The sequence below is a fragment of the Chiloscyllium plagiosum genome, chromosome 25, assembly GCF_004010195.1.
Source record: "Chiloscyllium plagiosum isolate BGI_BamShark_2017 chromosome 25, ASM401019v2, whole genome shotgun sequence".
In the NCBI taxonomy this organism is placed as follows: domain Eukaryota; kingdom Metazoa; phylum Chordata; class Chondrichthyes; order Orectolobiformes; family Hemiscylliidae; genus Chiloscyllium; species Chiloscyllium plagiosum.
Genome location: NC_057734.1, coordinates 38,315,709 through 38,335,496, shown reverse-complemented (window position 1 = coordinate 38,335,496; position 19,788 = coordinate 38,315,709). Strand labels below are relative to the sequence as shown.

Below are 19,788 nucleotides of genomic sequence, written 5' to 3'. Positions count from 1 at the left end.
ATTCCTCACACTTATCAAAGTTAAACTCCAAATGCTATTCCTCAAACCATTGACCCAATTGATCAAGATCTCTTCGTAACCTAAGATAATCTTCTTCATTGTCCAATACACCTTCAATTTTGGTATCATCCACAAACTTACTAACCATGCGTCCTATATTCTCATCCAGATCATGTACATAAATCACAAACAAAAGTGACCCAGTACAGATCCCTGTGGAATACTGCTGATCAAGTCCAAGAAACAACCCTGCACCACCACCCTCTGTCTCCTACAGTCGAGCCAATTTTGTATCCAATTGGCAAGCTCACCCTGAATCCCATGTTATTTAATTATTCTACCATGTGGAACCTATTGAAAGCTGTCGCCCTGTCTGCTAAGGGCCCTCAACACTAGCCTTGCCACCTCACTAGCTTGCCGAAACTGAAATGCCGAGGGAGCCCCAGTCGCAGAAGGGTTCACCAATTCTGACCCTCCAGCACCACTAGCTGGACTGTACTTGGCTGAAGTCATCACGGGACACAGTGTCCCCCAATCCCACCCACACACATAATGGTGCACAGAAGTCAAGAGGACAGCATAACCCTTCTCCCAACCCATCCCACCCCGCAATAACTGTTTGAAAGTGCGTGACTGATTCCCATTGCATGTAAGAGTTCAGTGCAGCCTTGTCCTCAGACAGGATCTAATATATAAGCCATCTTGACTACAACCTTCCATTAAGGTTAGAATAAGCAACCAGCAGGTTCTCTGCTTGATTTTTACTGTATCTTCATGGCTCAATGTTAATACAGTGAATCTGAAACTAAGGCAAGCAAATGAGACTACTTTGAGAAAGCTGGTCAGCATGGATGAGTTGGACTGCAGGGTCTGTTTTTGTGCCGTATCACTCTGAGTCAAGAAAGACAAATGCTTTAATTAAATGGAGTTTGTTTAGTGAAACTGCAGTTATTATCTACAACGATGAAATAATTCAAGGAAATGTTTCTGATCATTCTTGCTTGACAATTAAGAATTTGGAGTTTAGAAAGCAAATATTAATAATCTGTCTTTCTGAGATTAAGGAATGCTTGAGTATCATGATTGGCCAATGGCTTTGTTAAGTTAGTGCCAGTGTTATTCCCCATATCAGCCACCTCAACCAGCCCAACTTTCCTATTCACTACTTATACACTTTTTAATAATCCTAATTTTAAAGTCTAACTTGCTTTTGAACTGATTGCTGTAGTTTATCTCAACAACAGGCTGGGGGAAAGAGGTGCATTTTCTAACCAGCCTCAGTTTAAAATAATGGGAGTAGACCATTGAACTTCTCAAACCTGCTATCCCATTTGGTTATGACATGGCACATCTCCCAAACCTTCTGTCAAATTAAAAAAATACCCATAAATTGGGACCTCTCTTTATCTTCCTGGGAGGAAACAATCCATATACAGTTTTGGAATTAAAACCATTACTTGCTTGACATTGATAGGGTGGTTGGGGCAGAATTTTAATTTACTTTTGTTCAGTGGGATGTTTGTCGAGTTTGTTTTTGGAAGTTTTTCTCTGTGAGGCCTACTGAGTTCTCTCACCGTATCTTATCAAACTCCCCTCAGTGACTACCTATCCTGCCCCTCGGTTCCAATTCCAGCTCTATAAAATCATTCACGAAGAGTATGGTGCTGGAAAAGCACAGCCAGTCAGGCAGCATCCGAGGAGCAGGAGAGTCTATATTTCAGGCCTGATGAAGAGCTGTTTTCACAGCAGTTTGAATTTAACCAATCAGTCTAAATTATGCCCCAAGACGCTAAAACCCAATTGAATTTGAATTTTACTGTTTTGACAACATTGAATCAATGAGACTATCTGATGTTTGGGGCATGGAAAAAGCAGGCATTTTGGACGGGTAGCCAGAAAGAGCACCAACTGCCACTGAAAGATTGCTATTTACCCCACTCTCTGTCAAAGGTACCTTTTTCACATATAACATCTTTGTAGCAGAAGACCGAAGGCGACCCAGGGAGATCTACAAACAGAGGATCGACACCAGAGGCTACAGCCACTGTCTGGTTTTGAAAATTAAGTTGCTGTAAATTTAAAAGGGCCTTTATTGGATCAGTATAGTTTATAGAGTAGGAGGTAGATAACAAATCTTTAAGAGAAAGGAGGCTTAGAGTTGTAAATAGTTGTCATTTAATATTAACGTTTAGCATTAAAGAATAAAATTGATAATTTTGTTAAATAGTGGAATTTGGGTATTTCTCTGTTACTCATACTTTAACAGATTACAAGGCAAGGTGAGCACACCCGGACCAACCAACCCAATCACCCCGTAGCCCAACACTTTAACTCCCCCTCCCACTCCACCAAGGACATGCAGGTCCTTGGACTCCTCCATCGCCAGACCATGGCAACACGACGGTCTTGACGTCCCTCCACCTATCGCATTTCCAAAGCCTTTCCCCCAAGTCCCTCCTCCCTACCTTTTATCTTAGCCTGCTGGACACACTTTCCTCATTCCTGAAGAAGGCTTATGTCCGAAACGTCGATTCTCCTGTTCCTTGGATGCTGCCTGACCTGCTGCGCTTTTCCAGCAACACATTTTCAGAGGTGAGCTTTCTGTATGTTTGGTTTAATTAGTAGAAGGGTTCAACGATGTATTGTAACATCTCTAAACATTTCCTATTCGTGCACCTGTCTAAGTGTCTTCTAAGTGGTGTAACTATACTTCCTGGTCTGCAGCTCCCCTTACACCCACCCCAATCCTGAAGAAGGGTTACACCCAAAGCATTGAACTTCTCCACCTCCTGATGCTGCTTGGCCTGCTGTGTTCTTCCAGCCTCCTGCCTGTCTACCTTGGATTCCTTAGTTTTTTTGTCTGCATCTGTACCTACATCTCGGACTTCTTTGGGCAGTTAATTCCTTTCGTGAAGTTATACAAAGGACGGCGCTTGACTAATGTTGTGCAGGTGAACTATTGGATGGATATTGTGAGGTTAAGGTGCAAAGATCCATTGTGCTGTGCCACATCCCAGGCTTGGGCCCCCTGTATGGTGGGTAAGAGGACACTATGACACACCAAGGGCTTCACATAAACGTGAGCAGATGAACTTCAGAGAGATTAAGTGGAGAAAAACAAGGTTTAGGGGGAGTTAGTCTGCAGTGCTTGTATATTTTTCACTTTTCAATGGTCAAAACAGATACTGAATACAATCTCTAGCCTCAGTGGAGCCTGAAAGCAAAACAAAAGTATTGTGCAGAGCAGAAAGAATATTTACTGAGGCTGAAGCATATTTCCGGAGCAAAAGGTGAAGGCACTTTAATAATACCTGGCCCTCTTTATACCCGGAGCATATTTAGATATTTTTGCAAACACCTACCCAGAGAGCTGAGTCCAAATTCTGCCAAAACAGGAGACTGTCTTCAGACAGTTAGCCTAGTTACTAACTAGGCCTCATGATATCTGATTACAATAGGTCTTAATAGGATAGTAATTTCCTGAAATTATTGATGAACTGTGTGTGTACAAGTTGCCCAAGCATTACCAAATACAGTCTCCAGGAAAATGGCTCAGGACATGTGAATCCTTGTGCCTCAGAACACATCCCGAATGAAAACTCTGCCTTTGCTCACAGAAGAGAAACTTCCACAGGGGCAGTGACAAGTTTTGGAAATGGATGTCCAGTTTGTCATATGAAAGGAAAAAGCGTGGAATTCTGGTCGCAATGATTCCTTTGATATCATGAGGAAAATTATAATTTTACATGACAACGCTGTTTGCACACAACCTTGGGGTTTTACTGACATCTTTGTACACCTTCAACCTTTAACCAGACCTCTATTTTCTCCAATTTCGGTATTTTTAGAGTAAATATAAAAAAGACTTAAAAGAAAATGAAAACAATGCACAATTTTTACAAAACCCTCAAATGGTTTCTTGCAGCAGTGTACAGAAAATTAATTTTTAATTGCCTAGAGACTCCAAAACAATTATTCTGATTAAACTCCATTAGAGCATGAAGGTGAATAAGGCCTGATTCCATCCTTACCGCATCCGGCTTTGTGCATGATGCAGTAAGAGTTCTTATAGCTGTAGGCAAGCTAGGATTGTGTAGATAAGGGGTGGAGAGTGCAACAAGTTATGTAAATAATATCTATTCTCATGAAATTCTGCTTGAACTTCACACTCCTCTTTTCATAAGCAGCAGGTGTCTTTTCCCATGTCCTCAACACCCTGTGAGATAAATTGCTGTCACCGCTCTTGACAAATGGAGTTTTCAGACAGAGTAGTTTGTTTTTAGGCCCTATACAATTAGTAACTAGCTGACTGGTGCCAAGCAGTCACCTTCTGCTGGGTCAAATAGTCAATCATGCCTCCCAGAAGGAAAATACATCACGCTAAAACATGCAAAGCTATCAATAAATGGCTCTGAGCCAGTTGTTTTAGTCACTGGCTGTTGCTTCTGTCTTGCACATTCTGGAAGTTTCATTGACAGTCCAGTATGTGTTGTGTGGGCCCAAATACATGGAGTCAAATTGTTCCAAATGGGGAATTATTTTGGGGAGTTGGGACACTTTCACGTCACGACAAAGCTTACTTTGTCTATTAGCAGGCTGCCTCTGATTTAAACGATGGTAAGGTCCTAGGGAGTGTTACTTAACAAAGAATCCTTGAAGTGCAGGTTCATAACTCCTTGAAAGCGGAGTCACAGGTAGGTAGGATAGTGAAGAAGGTGTTTGGCATGCTTTCCTTTATTGGTCAGAACATTGAGTAGAGGAGTTGGGAGGTCATGTTGCGGCTGTACAGGACATTGGTTAGGACACTTTTGGAATATCGCATGAAATTCTGGTCCCCTCCTGTCGGAAGGAGTTGTGAAACTTGTAAGGGTTCAGAAAAGATTTACAAGAATGTTGCCAGAGTTGGAGGGTTTGAGCTGTAGGGAGAGGCTGAATAGGCTGGGGCTGTTTTTCTTGGAGCATCAGAGGCTGAGGGGTGACCTTATAAAGGTTTATAAAATCATGAGGGGCATGGATAGGATAAATAGACAAGGTCTTTTCCTGGGGTGGGGGAGTCCAGAATTAGAGGACATAGATTTAGGGTGAGAGGGGAAAGATATAAAAGGGACCTAAGGGGCAGTTTTTTTTTCACATAGAGGGTGGAACGTGTATGGAATGAGCTGCCACAGGAAGTCATAGAGTCATAGAGTCACAGATATGTATAGCATGGAAACAGACCTTTTGATCCAACCTATCTATGCCGACCAGATTACCCAACCCAATCTAGTCCCACCTGCCAGCAGCTGGCCCATATCCCTCCAAACCTTTCCTATTCATATACCCATCCAAATGCCTCTTAAATGTTGCAATTGTACCAGCCTCCACCACTTCCTCTGGCAGCTCATTCCATACACATACCACCTGCTGTGTGCAAAAGTTGGCCCTTAGGTCTCTTTTATATCTTTCCCCTCTCACCCCAAACCTATGCCCTCTCGTTCTGGACTCCCCCACCCCAGGGAAAAGACTTTGTCTATTTATCCTATCCATGCCCCTCATAATTTTGTAAACCTCTAAAAGATCACCCCTCAGCCTCCAATGCTCCAGGGAAAACAGCCCCAGCCTGTTCAGCCTCTCCCTGTAGCTCAGATCCTCCAACCCTGGCAACATCCTTGTAATTCTTTTCTGAACCCTTTCAAGTTTCACAACATCTCTCCAATAGGAAGGAGACCAGAACTGCACACAATATTCCAACAGTGGCCTAACCAATGTCCTGTACAGCCGCAACATGACCTCCCAACTCCTGTACTCAATACTCTGACCAATAAAAGAAAACATACCAACCACCTTCTTCACTATCCTATCTATCTGTGATTATTCTTGCATTATGTTAAGATTATGACCAATAGCTCGGCTTTCCGCCCCCACTCTTCCCAGGGAAAATAGGTCACCACCTCCACCTTGACTCACGCCTATTCTCACTTAAAGCACATCAATCAAGCTTTTTAACCTCAGGACATATGTGCAATTTATCCTCATAATTTAATCCCTTTTAAGGCTTGCTATCAGTCTGCTGAACCTGTGCCAATCCAAGGCCACTGTGTCCTTTTTAAAGGCCAGGCAACCAGACCTAAACTCATTGCACCAGCTGGGGGTCTTGGCAAGGCTTTTGTATTATCTTTGAATTATTAGTTCATTAAGATGATCACTACAACACTCCCCCACCCCAACACATCGGAAAGTACCAGAACTCCACTTAAAGTCAGCAACCATTAAAGTGATTTAGCCTCATTTTTGCCAACTTAATAGCCCACACTGAGCTGTAAATTGTATCATAATTACCAGTCCTCTTTCAAACTATAAATTAGAAATAGGCGTATGCCCTAGATCTGATTTCTCTTCCAAATCTCATTATGCACACTGGAACCTATCATTAACATGCTATGATAAAATTCTTTTATAATTTATATTCTTGAGCTTCCAAGTATTTAAAAAAAAAAGACATTTATAGGTGATGCCAACAGGAACTGAATTTGTGTAAAATCAATATTCAGACTTGATGACTCAGAAAAACTCCTGGAGCAGATTGTGCAACATTAAAGGTTATCCAAAAGCACACACCAGTTGCCAAAACAACACAATCTGGGATGGAAAACATGGCAAAACCGTTGCTAAATTCCTTTTCCTTTACATCCCCCACTCGTTTAAAAAAAGAAACTACCAGTTTAACCATAATCGCAAGTTCAACTCATTTGCTGTAACACAAAAGCAGGTCAGCAAGCAAACTGGCCAACGAGCCACAAGAGAGAGTTTAGGAAATCGTTCACCAGGCTATTGGCATTTATCTTTAAAAGGCACATGCCTCACAGAGAAATGTTCAGGGAAGCTGGTTACTTGAGCCATGGAGATGTGTGCCACCTTGACATCACACCATAACTGGTGTATTTTGACATTATTCAATTTTTCATTTCCGTGTCTCAGACTAAACTATATGCATTCAACTGAGGCTCAGCTCACAGCTCAATTCTTATCAGGAGAGTATTTTTACGGGAAGCTGACCTGGTAAAACTGGTCTCTTGAAGCAAGAAGATATATTTGTTGATTTATGCCTGTGTGTCTGACTTCCGCTTCAGTTGACACATTTACTTTCTTCAATTTCATTGATATTATCTGAATACTTGCTCTTTTTGTTTCTCCTGCTCGTGTTTCTTAACATTACCTTTGTCTTTGAATTATTGCCTTTTAGAGAGGTGATGGTATTTTATTTTCTGGTTCTAAATGTGTCCAATGACTGACATGAAGAATAGGTCCTTGTACCAGATAAATAAACCGTGATATCACTGTGGCATCGGACCAACCCATCACAACACATCAGGATCTGTACCATACAGTATCAACAAGCTGCATTTATATAGTGCCTTTAATGTAAGAAAACATCCCAGGGTGTTTCACAGTAGATTAATCCAACAATAATTGACCTAAAGAAGGCGATATTACAATAGATGACTAAAAGCCTGACTAAGTCCCATCTTTACTGCAAAGTCTTCACAATGCTGCAGACTTGTGCCATCTTTCAGCATAATAATCAACTCAAGTCTGGGATCAGCGGCAGCTTTGCCTACAGAATGAGGTCTAGTTTGACCTGAATCCTTCATGGTCCCCACGCCCTCCCTTGACACCCAAAGTAGCTCCATCGGATGGTCCACAATGCACATCAGTGTACCCCTCCGTAAAATTGTATGCACCATATTTTTACAAGAGAAGACATTTTCTTTCCTGCTAACTGCAGAGCAGGAGATGTCAGTTGGTAAGGATGCATGGCTCTTGCTGACAGCCAGAGGTTCTTCAATCAAAATGAGTCATGTGTGCTGTGACGTCATGTCCATGCACTTCTAAGGCTACATATCTTTGACAAGCAGTTTATCGTTACATAGCTTACAGGATGCAACATATTAATCCAATGATGCATCAGCAGCTGAAGCAGCAAGAGTAAAAGTCAGATATGCTATACTTAGCTCCTAGTGAACATTATCTCTTAATAGTATTTGCTTCAAATAAATAGTCCAATATATTTTAACCGTACATTCAGGTTTAAGACAAGAACATGACATGCTGTTAGTTTGTCAACCCTGAAGATTTTTAAGTTTTTAAGAACACTATTTAGACGATAGTAGCAGAATAGCAACATTGTTTTCTGAAGGTTTGATTGTGCAGAACAGAAGCCTCAATACTTTCATATCCATCAGAAGCAAAGTGCGGCTTTAAGAATGAAATTGCTAGCAAGCCTTACCTTGTTTGAGTAATTCTGCCTCTTTGAAGGGATTCTAACCACCAGGGATTGGATCTTTCTCAAGCCAGCAGACATTGGCTCCCAGTAACATAGTTCAAATCTGGGAGCCCCTGCTTCCTCTGAGATCTCCTTCTGCAAAACATACTCTTCTTTCCAAAGAGAGTCCTTTTGACAGCTCCAGCTGCCCTCCCTCTTCATCACTTCCTGCTGCTGGCTTTCCTGATACAATTGCTCCCCATTTGAAAGAATACTTCCATTGCTGGGTCACTTTTCTGCCACCTTCGCAGCTCCTCATTAAGTACAGCTCTTATACTGGATCTTGCAGTTCATGGACAAGGACTCTGTTAGTCAAGTCCTTTGATCAAGCATTACTGATCCAAAATAGGTCAAGGTTTTGTCTCACAGGCATAAAGACCACAACTACCAATACTACGGACATTCTTATAAAGATACTTCACAGTTAATATTTCTTTTGAAAAGTTAAGTTTTTAAAGGATTGTGGAAAAGTAGATCAATTTCAAGTTCTATGTGGATACTTGGAAACGTTTATCAAAAATATCAGAGAGGCATTTGCAGATTGAAACTTCTTTTTTTAAAGAAAATCTTGCAAATCATGTGATTTTGGATAACTGCATAGGGTCACATCTCAGATGTTACTTGCCTAGGTTGGATAGCTGTTCTTCTTTGAATAGTGTGTGGCTTGGAGAGCTGTTTCTGTTTGTGTTTAGTATCAGTTACAGGAAATCCTGCAATGAACATGTTTTCCATCTCTTGTCTCCTGTTTGAGAAGCATCTTTGTGGTGGGTTTATTGTGAAACTAGATTAGTCTGCTGAAAGAGTAACTGCACTTCTCAATATTGTATTTCTTGAGCAATCTATGTCTCCCAAGACCCCAGAGACGACTGTGACGTAACTACACACATAGGATCATGCGGATAACAGTCTATGCCTTATCCTTCAAATCATAGAATCACAGAAATCCTACAGTGTGGAAGCAGACCATTAGGCCCAACAAGTCCACGCCAACCTTCCGGACAATAACACACCCAGACCTATTCCCCTAACCTATCACTCTACATTTACCCCTGACAAATACACCTAACCTACACATCCCTAAACACTATGGACAATTTAGCAAGAGCCAATTCACCGAAGCTGTCCATCTTTGGCTTGTGGGAGCAAACTACAACACCCCAAGGAAATGCATGCAGACACCGGGAGAATGTGCAAACTCCACACAGACAGTCGCTGGAATCTGGAATCGAACCCAGGTCCCTGGCACTGTGAGGCATCAGTGCTAACTACTGAGCCACCATGCTGCCAAATCATTATGCCTTATTCCTTATAACTTTGAATAACTCAAATGGTGTTTTTCTTTTTAATGCAGAGAAATGTTTTTTTCCTTTTTATCTGAAATGTGTCTGTGAGTGTATTTGTGTTTAGGATTAGTTAGTGGGTTGGGCATTTATATTTTGGTATTATAAATTTTGTCTATTAACCAATTTTGCATGTTCATTGAGTGCTTTTTGTTACTAATAAATCAACTGTGATTGTGTTTGCAATGGCCGGTGTCTCAGCTTCCACATTGTGCTGCAGGGAGACTCAGCAAGAAGTCACAAGTGTCCAGCTCGGTGCTAGGAGGGTTCAGGGCTGCAGGTAGCACTGTTCACAGGGATTATCAAGACCACATAGCAGTCTGCAATTTGTGCTCCAGTAAATATACTATCCATTTAGGAAATGGGACACTAGGAGGTTAGGAATTACCCCAAATTCAACTACACAAAGCAATGTGCTCATGGAGGAACCTGTAGTCTGAGCAGAGCCACACTCGCTTTCCACATGGTAAATAAAAGTGCAAAGTATTCCCCTCTCCTGGCTTAAATAATTGGTCAAAGTGTGCTGGTGGGGTCCTTACTGCCCTCCTGCCTCTGGGACAATGAAGGCTCATGGATATCCCAGTGCTGATTGAGATCCTTCAATGGACAATGAAGGTTCACAGGAGAAGCTTATCCCAAAGCTCATTGCATTCAAACCAGTAGCAGCTGGAACAGTCGCCGCACAGAAGGGCAAATGGCAAGCCCTGTGGAATTTGCTTGTAGGGTCCCAGAGGGAGGCCCTTGGTGGCTGATCTAGGGGCCCACTGAGAATTACATCCTGCCCTCTCCTGCTAGTTACCCTGCCCTCACCAGAAAGTGAAATCCCCCCACATCCCCAGGAAACTTATCCTGTCTTCTTTCACTTGTAGCCTGGGGCCTTGGCCTCTGGTGAACGCATTATTTGCATGAGGTAGTACCTGATGTAATGATCTGCCACTACCACATTGTGATACTTCTATGTTAGCTCCCATATCATAAAAATGGGGTGGAGCAGTGGCTCAGTGGTTAGCACTGCTGCCTCACAATGCCAGGGACCTGGGTTTGATTCCAGCCTCGAGTGACTGTATGTATGGAGTTTGCACATTCTCCCTGTGTCTGCGTGGGTTTCCTCCCACAGTCCAAAGATGGGCAGATTAGGTAAATTGGCCATGCTAAGTTGCCCGTAGTGTTCAGGGATGTGTAGGTGCATTAGTTGGAGTGGAATGGGTCTGGGAGGGGTTACTCTGTGGAGGGTCAGTGTGGACATGTTGGGCCTGTTCCCACACTGTATGGATTCTATTCTATGAAGGATGAGCTGTGGGTCATGTAGTACTGAAGAATGCAACAAAATGTTATTATTACAGGACCTTTTATCTACATATGTGCTCTATAACTACAGGCACTTGTATGCGTGGGCTCAAACTGAGCAACTCAAATGTACTGGAGCAAACTTCCTCAGAGTGCCATACTGGAAGAGAACAGAGCTCATTAAGACGGAGACAGAGAGCTTCATACCATTTGGTCACATGCCACAATATAGTGATGATATCTTGTGCATTCTCCTTTAGGGTGGCATGGTGGCTCAGTGGTTAGCACTGCTGACTCACAGAGCCAGGAATGCAGGTTCAATTCTACCCTCAGGTGACTGTCTGTGTGGAGGCTGGACATTCTCCCCATGTCTGGGTGGATTTCCTCCCACAATCCAAAGATATGCAGGTTAGGTGGATTGGCCATGCTAAATTGAGTAGGTTAGCCGTGGGAATGCAGGGATGGGTCCGAGTGGGATGCTCTTCTGAGGGTCAGTGCAGAATCGATGGGCTAAATGGCCTGCTTCCACATTGTAGGGATTCTATGATCTTTAAAGGTATAGTGTACATCTGCTGTGAGTTCTCACCACCCATCCTGATGGCAGTGAGGAACTTAGATCAGTAGCTTTGCAGGATGGCTCACCCCTCCCAGTTCCCTTGATTCCATGGAATACCCATCACTTATTTGATTTGATTTATTATTGTCCCATGTCGCTAGGTAGAAAAAAATTGTTTTGCATGAAGTACAGGCAGATCAAAACATACAAAGATCATAGGGTGACTGAACAGAGCGAGGAATACAAAGTTGCGTCTACAAAGAAGGTGCACTGAAAAAGCAAAATCAATACCAGATTTGAAATTTGAGAGGTCCGTTTAGAAGTCTAATAACAGCAGGGAAGAAGTTGTTCTTGAACTTGGGACATGTGTTTAAGCTTTTGTATCTTCTGCCTGATGGAAGGGGTTGGAGAGATTATAATCGGGCTCGTTGATGATGCTGACTGCCTTCCTGAGGCAGTGAGAAGTGTAGATGGAGTCAGTGGATGGAAGGTTGAGCTTTGGCACTTGTAGCATTTAGAGTTGATCTTCTGCAAAGGAGTCTATATGGGGGTCTTGACAGCTCTCCAACCATTGGGTGTAATCATTGTTGCCTGAAATAAATTCTGTTCATTGGCACAGCCATTTCTCTTCTGCAACAATGGATGATGAACTGGATATACTAGAGATTTTGCCTTTCAAGCTTGGAATGATCCCAACTCCATAGAATTCCCTCCAGTGTAGAAGCAGGCCATTCAGCCCATTGAGTCACATTGACCGTCCGAAGAGCATTCCACCCAGAACCATTTCCCTATCCTATGCCTGAAACCCTGCATTTCCCAAGGTTAATCCACCTTAGCTTGTTCATCCCTGGACACAATGGTCAATCTACCTAGCTTGCACATCTATGGGCACTGTGGGTAATTTAGCATAGCTAATCCATCCTAACCTGTACACCCCTGGACATTATGGGTAATTTAGCACAACCAATCCACCAAACCTACACATCTCAGGACCATGGCCACCTTTACAACCACTGACCAGCATCATCCCTGCTCTGCTCTGAAGCTACAGGTCTACCTGCATCCTGAGGCAGATTTCAGTCAGTATCAAAAGGAGAAATTCGTGGAAATTGTCTTGCTGCTGAGGTCCAACTAAGAGCAATGATCCCTGAAGACTCTAGGTAGATACAGTCTCGTGTTGAGAACACTTCGCCTCCCTCTTCAAAAAGCTTGTTCCCCTCTGTGTTACCTCTGTCTTCCAAGAGAGATGGAAGCTCAAACAAGGGGCCTGAGGAGAAACCTTGAAATGAGCATCACATTGTCACGCCACTGTGACTAAATCTTAAACTACAATACAATTCATCAAAACCATCATTTACCGAAACAGCCAGTGGAGATCAATCAATCAACAACTAAATCTGAATTAGTTAATGAAGTCTTTAAGAACAGGTATGGGGTTGGTTGTGGAAGCAAGTGAATCTTTGCTGTAGTTGACTGCATGTTCAATTGTGTGCAGTTCACAGAGGAGACTTGAGTGTGGTTGAATGTTGCATTGTGACGTCCAAATCTGTCTTGGACGCAGTCTGGCAATACGATATGCCTACTTGACATACTTCTCATAGCTGGGCACCACAACTTGCAGTAAAACGCTGTGCCACGTGTCTTACATTAAAAGATAGCACGTGCATCGCAGGTCATTTTGCACACAACGCAGGAGGCATATCACTGAGAAAATGTGTGTTAGGGGGTTAAACTTTGCTGCCAAATTTTTAATTGAGAAAGGCTTAATTGACTGTAAGGGCTTGACACTCTTATCCTTCCCTCAACAAAATGTCAGCATAGAACAGCAAACTATGCCACATCTGTCAATGCATATCTCCATCGTACTCTGCCACCCACAGCAGTGTTTACCACAGATATTGTAAACAGTCTCTATGATATTTTGTTGTTTTATGACTTCGAGTTCTCCCATAGCTCACAGCTGCTAAGTGCTCCCAAGCTGTTTGTAGAATTGTTCAGTGAGTCGAAAGTGCAAGATGTGCTCTGAAAGAACTTTATTTAGTTCCAGACTATGCATCTTACAGTACAGATGAGTAATGAAGTGACACATTTATAATTAGAAAGCAGGGGTTTGATGATCAAACACTAAACGACTATTGGTTTGTGCTTAAACTGTAGTTATCACAGGATAATAATGCTAGTCCAAGCTATTTGCCAGTACAATTGTCTCTTTTGCAAAGTCGTAACTGAAAGCTATGTTAAAAGCTTTATTATGAAGCTACATATTGCTTCATAACTTGAGTAATTTATTCAAATATGCTGCAAAGGTCCAATTTGCTACTCAGACTAAATTTAAAGTGTTGGTTAAAAATTGTTCGCTTGATCTTATATAGTCTCACTTGATATTCTTATCCTTTTACTCAAAACCTTTCACAGCATGGATTCAATGGGCTGACTGGCCTCCTTCTGTGGCATAAATGATTTAATGGATTCTGCACTCCGATCATTTTAACTGACTCAATTCTAAATCCTCAGATAGTTCTGCTCCTTCAGGATACGGATCTCTCTAACCACTTACTACCATTCCTTTTGTAGTGTTTGTCAATGTTTTTTCCTGACATCTTCCAACATGAAGGCTTTCAGGGTGATATCCATTCACAGCAGAGCCTCCCTCTGCATCCTGTTCGTTTTAATTTCAAAAATGTAATTTACTCATAACAATACCTTTATATACATACATAGTCACTCAAGCAACTCTGTGCTCTACAGTAGCATATGAAAAAAGAAACAAATATTGGAGTTTGACTCTATCCGGCAAACAAATCAAAGTCATCTCTTACTTGTGCCAGATTAGAGTTGCATGCAGCTGAGGCACTGCGAAGGTCTACTAACTGAATGGAGCTCAATTTAACATTCAGCAGAAAGACCTCAGATGGTGGTCTTTCTCCACCATACCTTGACAACAGCTGGTCCAAGCTTTAGCATGTCCCTCAGCACGTAATCCTGGACCTTGGGATATACCAGTCTGTGACACTTGTTCAAGGTCAACTCCTTCTTCTGGAGGACCAACAGGTTTCGGGTAGAGCAAAGATAGTCTTTCACCAAGTTGATGGTCCTCCAAGCAGAGTCGATGTTTGTCTCAGTGTGCATCCCAGGGAACAGAACATAGCTGCACTTGTGGCTTCCCTTTAAGAAGCTCTGATTGCCTTTAAGAGAAACAGGCTGATTGTATCACAAGATATGAGGCGCTGCAAAGGTCTAATAACTGAATGGAGCTCAATTTAACATTCGGCAGAAAGACCTCAGATGGTGGTCTTTCTCCACCGTACCTTGACAATAGCTGGTCCAAGCTTTAGTGTGTCCCTCAGCATGTAGTCCTGGACCTTGGGATGTACCAGCTGATGTTTGTCTCAGTGTGTGTCCCAGGTAACAGAACATAGCTTCACTTGTGGCTTCCCTTTAAGAAGGTCTGACTGCCTTTAAGAGAAACAAGCTGATTGTATCACAAGATATGAGTGGAAACATTTTTAATCAACGTGTTCGGAGACATGACTATGTACCTCTGGAGCATATAGAACTTGAACCAGGACAAACAAGGCAAGGGAATACATAATGAACAGTAAGAACTTGGGAAGCACCAAGGAACAGAGTGAACTTGGTGTGTGTGTGTGTGTGTACACCAGTCCCTTAAGGTATCAGGGCAGGTGGATAAAATGGTTAAGAAGACAAATGGCATACTTGTCTTTATTAATTATGGCATAGAGTTTAAGGGCAGAGAACTGAAGCAACATTGGTTAGACTACAGCTAGAGTATTGTGTACAATTCTGGAATCCCATTATGGAAGGGATGTGTTAGACCTAAAGAGAGTGCAGAGGAGATTTACCAGGATGTTTCCTGGATTGGAGCGTTTCAGGTATGAAGAGAGATTGGACAGAGTAGGGTTGGCTTTACTTAGAACAGAGGAGATTGAGAGGGGTCATGATTGAGTTGTATAAAATTGTGAGAGGCATAGATAGGGTAAGCAGGAAAAAGTGTTTCCCCATGTTGGAGAAATCAATGACTGAGGTGGGGCATAGATTTAAGGGAAGGTAAGCAAGGTTTAGAAGAGATGAAAGGAAAAATGTTTTCACCCAGAGGATGGTGGGAATCTGGGACTTACTCACTGCCTGTAAGGATGGTAGAGACAGAAACATTTAAGAAGTATTTAGATGTGCACCTGTGATGCCAAAGCAATGGGCCAATTGCTGGAAAATAAGATTAGAATAGGTAGGTGACTGGTACAGATATGATGAGTTGACGAGCCCTTTTTCTGTGCTGTAAATCCATGACCCAACCTCCTAGCTCAGAGGTATTGACAATACCACTGCATCATAAGTACCTTCAAAATAATCAGAATACACTGTTCAGTCACCTACCATGCGCTCAGTCAGAAGGCAGCACAGATGCCCCTCATTAAGTAAATGAGGCAAAAGCATGCAGTCTGTTCAGCATAAGAACATAATAATTTGCGGTCATAGGCCATTCAGCCGATCGAACCTGATCAGCCATTGATTGAGATCATAGCTGGTTCAACTGTAACCTAAACCCCACTCTCCTTCCAGACCCTCACACCTCTTGACTCACTCGTTGGTCAGAAATCTGTCTAACTCAAATTGAACATACCAGGTGACCCAACACCTCCCAACTAGGCAAGAGAATTTCACAGATCAACAATCTCAGAGAAAAATATTTCACCTCATCTTAATCATGTCATCTTAAAAGGAATGGATGTGGGCAGGTCAGGGATCCTGACCCTGTTTGGTGAAATACAGGTACAGACCTGTTTTTATCCTTGTTTAAGATTATGCAGATGTGTTTGAGCAGAAATTTGCTTCGTAATTTTATCAATGCGTCCTCGCTCACAACTTGTGGCTGTGGCAGAGCCCGAAAGTGAGAGAGCACCATTTCATCTCCTCAAGAATAAAGGTGGAGAAGCTTTTTCTAACTTGTCAGGGAGGTGTCAATATAAGATAGTCACAGATAAGTCTGATGAAGATCACAGAAGATGTGTCTTTTATCCAGAGAGTGGGTAGCATGTGGAGCAAGCTACCATATGGAGTAATTGAGGTCTAAATGTTTTTTAAGGAAAAGCAAGGTGATGGAGGAAGGATATGTTGACAGGAAAGACCAGAAGAGACAGGAACAGAATGCACCATGAATGAAGGTGATCAGTTGCAAGAGAATAATCTAGACCTAATTTCCTCTTTCTGGAATGAGCATAAACACTGGTCTCAGTCAAAAGAATTTAATAGCTATTTTCTGTTCCATAGCTTCCATGTATTTCAGCCTTGTGTGTGAATGATTATTAACAAACAAATTGAAATGAAATGGGTTTAGAGTAGATACGTGTTTGATGACTAGCATAGAAATGATGGGCCAACTGTAATACTCTGTGATGCTATTATCATATCAGCGTCTAAACTGTTCATTTGCTTACTTGTCTTTTTTACAGACTTGTATATGGAGTATACTGAAGGGTCTGTTTCCGTGCTGTACATCACTATGACTCTATGACTCCATATCTCCCAGCCGTCTACAGTATCAACTTCATTATCAAATAATCAGCCAATTTCTGTGTTGTCTTCTAAATTCTTAAATGTGATACACAATCAATGAAACCAAAAGGTATCACAAAGAAAGGCACATGACCATCGGATGAATGATATGACAAACCATCGGCGAGATGAAGAATGATCTGCTTCAGGAGCCTCGACAGATTTAGAGATGCTTTTCAGTTTGCACTAGCCAGCTGTTTAGAATGTTCTTGCCATGCCATTTTTTGAATAACATTGCACACCAGACAGGCTTGGGATTTGACAAGGCATGTGATGTCTCATGGTCAGGATGTCAGTGTACCTTTGAAGGGATATGCTTGTGATATCATCATGGTACCTTTTAGTGTTTGATCTAATGAAAAATAACACATTTTAAGTGATTCTATGAGAGAATAGAAACTTTACAACATGAAATGCGAAGGGATTGGATACAATAGTAAATAATTCTTCCTACTTTATGCAGGGATATTGTTGGGAACATAGATGGAATAGTGTGTGATGTTGGTCCCCAGAGTTAAGGAAGGATATATTTGCAATGAAGATGGTATGGTGAAATCCCCTGGGATGAGAGGGCCATCTTTTGGTGAGAGACTGAGTCAGTTGAGTCTATACTTTCTGGCATTTAGACGAATGAACGGTGATCCAATTGGGACAGACAAGATTCTGGAGAAGTTGGCAAGGAAGTTGTTTCTCCCAGCTAAGAAATCTAAAACATAGGGTAACAGTCTCAAGAGAAGAAGAATATGAATCTTTGGAAATTTCAACCCCGCAGTGTGGTGGATATTCAATCATTTGAATATATTTAAGACTGGCTTAGATAGACCTTTGGTATTTCAGGGAATCAAAGGATATGGGAAGTATGTGGTAAATGGAATTGAAGCCAAAGATTAACCATCACTTTGAATGGTGGAGTAGGCAGAACAATCTGCATGCCCCTTCTTATGTTCTCACTGTCTATCAATCACATTGAGTTAATTTTAGTATGGGAATTGGGATGTCATGTTGTTGTTTTACAGGATGTTGGGGAGGCCACTTCTGGAATACTGTGTACAGTTCTGGTCACCCTACTATAGGAAGGATATTATTACATTGGAGAGGGTGCAAAAAAGATTTACAAGGATGCTACTGGGACTTAAGCTGGGTTTTTTTCACGGGATTGTTGGAAGTTGGGGGGTGACCTTATAGAGGTTTATAAAATCATGACGGGCATAGATTAAAGTGAGTGGCAAAGATCTTTTCTCTAGGTTGAGGAGTTCAAAACTAGAGAGCATAATTTTAAGGTGACCAGAGAAAGATTTAAAAGGGACCTAAGGGACAACATTTTCAAACAGAGGGTGGTTCATATGTGGAATGAACTGACAGAGGAAGTGGTAGATGCAGGTACAGTTACAACATTTTAAAGACATTTGGAAAGGTTTATGAATAGGAAAGGTTTAGAGGGATATGGGCCAAACACAAGCAAGTGGGACGAGTTTAGTTTGGAAAACTTGGTCGGTGTGGATGATTTAGACCAAAGAGTCTGTTTCGTGCTGTATGATTCTGTGATGCATTTTATGCATATGATTATAGGGCTGTCTGTCTGGGCACTGTCTGTGTGGCTTGGAGCAGATGGGGAGAGCATCAGGTGAGAAGTGGAAAGGAGTTAATCCTCACCTCCATGTTTTGTTTTGCTAACATTCCTCACATCAGCCAGCCTCCCTCACTGGGGAACAGCTTGGTGTCAGTCATGCCTGTGAGGACAAGGCAAAGATGTCTCTCATCCAGTTTAAAGTGGCATACGTACAAGTACAATTTCTGCTGAACTGATACACTTTTTGGTGTTCCTTGTAGACGTGCTGCCTTGATGTTGCATATTTGTCACAATGTTTCCGGATGCAATGATTTAACTTTTCACTGAACAATTTGTTAATAAATATGTTAAAATTATATTCAGCTAAAACTTCAACAAGCACATTGACAGAAAACCCCAATTCTCAGTCAAAATGTGATGTTTGTGTTTGACAGCATTCTATCAGGGAACAGCTTAACAATTTCATGTGGTCGTTCTTCAAACATAGGATGTACCTTGAAAATACTAAACATTAACTACTCACAAGGCCATAAATAAGATAGCTACTCTGTGATAAATAATTATCTTGGGAACAGTGTTGGGACAATACTCTGCTTAGAAAAAATGCCTTTGCCTAATGCACAATTTGTTTCAAAGCTCTTGTACATTTTAAAATATTTTATTTTCTATCTGCTATTGGAAGTAGCTAGTTAATTGAAGGTACCATGAATTCCATTGCTGAGGATTTCCTGGACTAACAGCTTACAAAAATATAAGAGCTAATGTGAGCTCTTGCTAGTATCTTTTCAGTTTAATTATCACTTTGGACTGTGACCATAAGCAAATGAACCTCTCTGACAACTTGCAAAGGCCAACAGTGGCTCAGTGGTCCGCACTGCTGCCTCACAGCACCAGGGACCTGGGTTCAATTCCCACCTCAGGCAACTGTCTGTGTGGAGTTTGCACATTCTCCCCGTGTCTGCGTGGGTTTCCTTCAGGTGCTCTAATTTCCTCCCAGAGTCCAAAGACGTGCAGATCAGGTGAATTGGCCATGCTAAATTGTGTTAGGTGCATTAGTCAGGGATAAATATAGGGTGGAGGAATAGGTTTGGGTGGGTTACTCATCGGAGGGTCGGTGTGGACTCGTTGGGCTGAAGGACCTGTTTCCACACTGTAGAGG

General features: G+C 42.0%; 1 long non-coding RNA gene across 2 annotated transcripts in view; it reads right to left on the bottom strand.

Moving 5' to 3' along the window:
• Window positions 1-18,791, bottom strand: part of LOC122562757 — a 70,592-nt gene extending 51,801 nt beyond the window's left edge. Inside the window, exons 1-2 of one of the 2 annotated variants that reach the window (XR_006315408.1) lie at window positions 18,713-18,791; window positions 14,794-14,941 (exon numbers count right to left, since the gene is read on the bottom strand). This is a non-coding gene — a long non-coding RNA (uncharacterized LOC122562757). Of the gene's footprint in view, window positions 1-8,266; window positions 8,386-14,793; window positions 14,942-18,712 lie in introns of those variants that run through there. The other variant, XR_006315409.1, reaches the window with a different exon arrangement.
• Between the last annotated feature and the right edge of the window lie 997 nt (window positions 18,792-19,788).